The following is a 6,314-nucleotide window of genomic DNA, read 5'->3' as shown; positions in this document are numbered from 1 at the left end:
GTGAAAACTTGAACCAAACATGAAAAAATAGTGAAATTAGATTCCAATTCCCCCTAATTCCAAAAGATTCCTACGAGCAAAATGTCACCTAAGTTTCTCATATCAATTAACAGACATTGACCTTTTACACGTGTCATCAATGGTGTTATTTCGATTGTCATCTCCTTAAATACAATACCCACTGTACTTAAGAGCTTTATATTCCCATGATCGTCAAATCATTCATCACAGCGGCTGATGCAATGCAGAGTCAGAAATTTAGTTATTTTAGTTGTCCGTTTTATTATGGGTATTTACCTGAAATTTTATTTGTGAATGTTTAAGAAATTCTAATGCCGAAATGATTTTGGGACCCATCATGTAAACCAGAACACCTTGAAGACATAAATGTAAAACCTATAAATCATACAAGGCAGTTGAAGAAGAAAAAGTACAGACAAACAACAACAATGTTCAGTCTCAAACCAAAACATGACAGCAGCGAGAAGCATATCAAAATTGGTCCGACCAAAACTAAACAAAAATCAAAGCATTACTGAAAAGTTATCCTAGCAGCGATATTGCTCAAATGCAATCTCACTTCTTCTTGGCGGCAGATTTGGTGACCTTGGCACCGGTTGGGTCCTTCTTCTCAACGCTCTTGATGACACCAACGGCCACGGTCTGGCGCATGTCCCTGACGGCAAAACGTCCAAGAGGTGGGTACTCGGAGAAAGTCTCCACAACCATTGGCTTGGTGGGAACCATCTTCACCATCCCGGCATCGCCGTTCTTCAAGAACTTGGGCTCCTTCTCCAGCTCCTTGCCAGATCGCCTGTCGATCTTGGTCAACAGTTCGGCAAATTTCACGGCAATGTGGGAGGTGTGACAGTCGAGGACCGGGGCATATCCATTTCCAATCTGGCCAGGGTGGTTCATGATGATGACTTGTGAGGTGAAATTGGCAGCCTCCTTGGCGGGATCGTCCTTGGAGTTTGAAGCAACAAAACCACGCTTGAGATCCTTAACAGCAACGTTCTTAACATTGAACCCGACGTTGTCACCAGGGAGAGCCTCAGGGAGGGATTCATGATGCATCTCAACAGACTTGACTTCAGTGGTCAGACCAGTGGGACCAAATGTCACGACCATACCAGGTTTAAGGACACCAGTCTCCACACGACCAACAGGGACGGTTCCAATGCCACCAATCTTGTAGACGTCCTGAAGCGGGAGTCGGAGGGGCTTGTCTGATGGCCTCTTGGGCTCATTGATCTGGTCAAGAGCGTCAAGGAGAGTGGGACCTTTGTACCAGTCAAGGTTGGTAGACCTCTCAATCATGTTATCACCCTCAAAACCAGAGATTGGGACAAATGGGATCTTCTCGGGGTTGTAACCAACTTTCTTAAGGTATGAAGAGACTTCCTTCACAATTTCATCATACCTAGCCTTGGAATACTTGGGAGTTGTTGCATCCATCTATAACAAATGATAATTGATAATCAGATCAGTCACATAATCAAGTATCAATCAACACAATAATCGTAAAGGGCCATTAATTCAATACAATGATAGACACGATTGATTATAAACCTCACCTTGTTGCAGCAAATCATTTGCTTGACACCAAGGGTAAATGCAAGCAAAGCATGCTCACGGGTCTGACCATCCTTGGAGATACCAGCTTCAAAACCACCAGTGGTCGAGTCGATAATGAGGACTGCACAGTCAGCCTGGGAGGTACCAGTAATCATGTTCTTGATAAAGTCCCGGTGTCCGGGGCATCAATGACGGTGCAGTAGTACTTGGTGGTCTCAAACTTCCAGAGGGCAATATCAATTGTAATACCACGTTCACGCTCGGCCTTAAGCTTGTCAAGCACCCAGGCATACTTGAATGACCTTTTGTTCATCTCGGCAGCCTCCTTCTCGAACCTCAATCACACGCTTGTCAATACCACCGAGCTTGTAGATCAAATGACCGGTGGTCGTTGACTTACCAGAGTCGACATGGCCAATGACCACAATGTTGATGTGAATCTTCTCCTTACCCATTTAAAATTTGGGAGATAATCTGAAAATCAAGACATGAACATATACATAAAACAAATCATACAAGCTCAAAACATAATTCTCCTTCACCTAGCCACAATAAAGATTCCACGTCAAAACCAAACAAATATTATGAATAAAGTGATAATTTTAAGATCAGCTTAAAAAACGAGATCAGTTTTTAAAAAAAAAAATAATTCAAACCCATTTTAGAAAAATTAAAAATCAATCCACATATAAATCTAACAGATTCAACATGTAAAAATACGAGGCTGCATCTGCTTCAATAAATCAGTAAGAACTGGAATTCTTTAAACAAAAAACAGATTTCGAACTCTGAAACGAACATATATGCATGAATAATAACATGAAAATAAAAAAGAATCATTTCACATGACAATAAAAGTGAACTTATATAAACTATGAGCAGATCACTCAGAAATATAACTAATATTTCAGCTAAGAACCAATCAGATCGGATTTTCCTTCGAATCAAAGAAATGAAATTTGAAAAACACTAATAATTAGTACACGGATTCATACCTGTGAGCTAAAAAGAGAGACTCTTTGAAATCCAAGAGAAGATAAGAGTAGAAAGTTTGTGAGAGTGCGCGAGAGCTGCGGGCTGCTGATTCAGCTTAAGTAGACACTCTCTCAGCATTGGCTAAGCTAGGGTTTCTTTCTTAGCCGTCGATCACAACTAATCCAACGGCTTCTGTTCTACATCTCAGATTAGCACTTAAATGGTTTTCGATATTTTCTATCTCCAACCATGTCAGACAGCCGGCCTGCCCTAATTGACTTTAGGGCAAAGTACTTAAATGGTCCCGCCGACCATAGGGAATTACTTCAGTAAATCCCTTGATTATTAAAAATTATTGAATAATCACTAGATTATTTATATGTTCTAAATTATTATTTTTTCTGTTAAAAAATTGACGAACGTATGAGTTAGACGTTAATATGTTGATTGAGATATGGCTAAATTTTATTCTGTTGATGTCTATAGACATTCTCATTGCTTTCAAGTACTTGCTCGACAACTACGGGTGTTTATCGAGTGAGTCGATCGCGAGTTGGGTAATACTCGACTCGATTCATTTTTCATTAGAATTGTTCAAATTTTACTCGACTCGTGCTCGTTAAGTTCATCAAAATTTTTCTTATTTTCTTAACTATATGTAAAATCTATTGATACTATATATAACTTAATATAAACATAAGTTAATAAATTTAACAAAAAAAACATCAAAAGAGCATACTAAACAATTTCAAAATCTAAACTTCATAGTAACAATTCACAAATATATTAAAATAATTATCAGTGTTTGATTTTTAGTATGGTAAAACATTAATTAATAATTTAGTAATTTTGTGTTTTTTATTAAAAAATTAATATATTATTAATTTATCATTTTTTATTATCTATTAGTAAATTAATTCTAGAGTGAAATAATTTTTTAAGATAACTACTAAAAAATTAAATAAAAAGAATTACCGAGTTGCACGCGAACTTATTAATTCGAGTTGGATTTTGCTCGACTCAACTCGTTAAGGTCTTGAGTCGAGCTCGAGTTCTTGCTGAGTCAATCAGAGTCGAGTTTTTATTGAGTTTTGATCGAGTGGATTTCGAGTTACTCAACTAATTAAGCACCCTTACAAAAACATAATGTTTCAAGCACTAACTCTACAACATAATTTAAATAAAGATTCAATCAATAAAATACAACTTAAATAATTATGATATTATATTTTATCATATAACTGGTCAGCAAGTTAATGTCTAGTTCTAGTACCGTCATTTTTATTAACAATGGCAACTGAATTTCATTACTAAAAATAGAAGAATCAAAATTACAATACATCTAAAGAGAAAATTAGAGATAATGGTTACCAAAAACTCGTTCATAAAATATAAATATTAAATCCAAAGATACGAAGAGAATAAAACATTCCAAACATCAAAACAATCGAGTACATAAAACTCAGTGTCTCTGTCGAGTGAGACGTTTTACGATGTGATAAAGAAGTGGTGAGCAAACCAAACAATTTGGCAGATTACTTCACTACACAATTATTATTATATCGACAAGCGATCATTTATCAAAGAGGAAACTGACAATACATGTCCACCGACAAGTCAATCAGAAAACAAAGACCATGAGAATATTTGTAAAAGCACCAACACGACCGTAGAAGTATATGGAAAACTTACTGAAAAACATAAGGAACGTGCCACAAGAGCATAGAAAAAGCATGCTACAAGAGTAGAGAAAATCGCGTCACAATGACAGATACTCTTATTTAAAATTAAAAAAGTCAAGAAAAAATAAAGATATAATATGAAAAAGAACAAGAAAAATAATAATCATCGAACGATTGATAATTAATATTAAAATTAATATCACTATCAGCTAAACAAAAAATAAAAGAAGAGATGAAAACGACACAAGAATATTGAGAGAAAAATTAAGTTAAAGAAAAAAGTATGAGATTAGTGATATTTAATTTTTTTAATAAAAAATATTGTGTACTTTAATATTGACTTTATTTCCATGTCGAAAATCAATATTGCCCCTAATATTTTACAAAATTACATAAAGCTACCTATCAACGTGTGTTGTCCATTATTCCAACGTGTCGCCAACACCGTGGTTGTTCTTCATTGGAACGTCTTCCAAATTCGCACCTTCCATTTTTTTCCTTTTCATCAGCGGTTTCTCGAGAAACAAACACTGTAAAGTGAAAATCCCAGTTTTAAAAGGCCTAACTCTGCTAGACCAGATCCCACCTGAAATTGATCGGAATTCTAGTTTCTCCGAAAACCCAAATCGAGTCTTCATCTGAATTTCACCATGGGATCAGATTATCCATTAAAAGCCGTGACTTTAACCCACGTGAGGTACCAAAGAGGGATCAACTCGGGCATTTCTTAGCCTGGGTTTCTTTAGTCCCCGTTTTCATTTCCCTCGGTGGCTTACTGGCTTTGTTTCTCATTTCATATTCCGTAGAGAGCTTCAAGGAATGTTCTTTGGGTTAGGCCTCGTAATATCCCAATCATCAATGAACTGATCAAGAAATCCGTTCAACAAGCCAGACCCGAAACCTGTGCTCAATTAGAAATGTGTGATTCCCAGGCTGGCCTTCGAGTCACTCTCAATACATGTTCTTCTTCACCGTTTACTTACCTTTTAACTTGCAAGGGATCGGTGGGATTTGGAAAGTCAGAACCAAGTGGGCTGCTTTGTTTTTGCCATGGTCGTTGGCTGTTTTGACTTTGTATTCCAGGGTTTATCTGGGTTACCATACTTGGCTCAAGCTTTTGCTGGAGCTGCTCTGGGTGCTTTTTCTTGGTGGGGTTTGGTTTTTGGGTAGTGAATTCATTGCTTTTCTGTTTTCCTTTGATTGAAGAGAGTGCCTTTGGGGAGGTTCTTTTATGTCAAGGGATACTTCTCATATACAAGATGTGTTGAAGTTTGAGTATGATAATGCAAGGGCTGCTAGGACTAGTATGGCTGCCAGAAAAGCCATGGCTTCAAGAGGAGTTGAATGCTCGAAAAGTCGAAACTCATAGGGGGTAAAGTTTTTCCATAAATGACGCAAGTTGGGATGTTTTTTAGCACATTTTAGTGAATTATGGAATTAGGGATACTATTTCACAAATAGCCATGCATCTACTTTTACCGTTGCTGTAATGTAGTGCCTACCAAAACATGCTTTCTTTTGTTGGGGCATCAACTTTTAATGTTAATGTTACTGCTATTGTATTCTTAGAAAGTGTTGTGCCATTTTGAACATGATCCTGAATCATACAACTCATGATGACTATATAAATGCTTGTTGAGCCGAATGTGGAAATTTTCCTCGAATCATTTAGGTATTCGATTATAACTTGGTCAAGTCTTGTACTTTGTTTTGTTGCTGCAGTAAGGCTGTGAATTGAATCGATGGACTTATCATGTCTGTGCTTTTTTCGTCTTAGTCGAGACAACGTATCAATTATACTTTGCTTAGAATTATTAACTCCTTTGTGTAGAATACAAAATGCGGTAAACCCGTTTGTGTAGAGTACAAACTAAAAACTTCCATGTCATCATAGATCAGAAAATGTTGTCAGTGAAATTGATCTATCCTTTTGAGTTTATTTCCCCTAGATACTAAATGATCCATTGCTTATGAAGTGTCCATCCAATTCTCAACTGCGAATCTGAAACTAAGGAACAGCCGTAGTTTCTGCTTTTATTCGAAATTTGGTGAGTTATTTCGAAACTGCTTTGTTATCTC

At 36.8% G+C, this 6,314-nt stretch overlaps 2 pseudogenes; one reads left to right on the top strand and one right to left on the bottom strand.

Annotated features, from left to right (window-relative positions):
• Positions 1-435: 435 nt before the first annotated feature.
• Positions 436-2,652, bottom strand: LOC120143094 (annotated as a pseudogene).
• Positions 2,653-4,686: 2,034 nt separating this feature from the next.
• Positions 4,687-5,926, top strand: LOC120143055 (annotated as a pseudogene).
• Positions 5,927-6,314: the final 388 nt, after the last annotated feature.

This window comes from Hibiscus syriacus, unplaced genomic scaffold (genome assembly GCF_006381635.1).
Source record: "Hibiscus syriacus cultivar Baekdansim isolate YM2019G1 unplaced genomic scaffold, ASM638163v2 tig00110833_pilon, whole genome shotgun sequence".
NCBI classification, from domain to species: domain Eukaryota; kingdom Viridiplantae; phylum Streptophyta; class Magnoliopsida; order Malvales; family Malvaceae; genus Hibiscus; species Hibiscus syriacus.
This window is presented reverse-complemented; position numbering and strand designations above follow the sequence as displayed.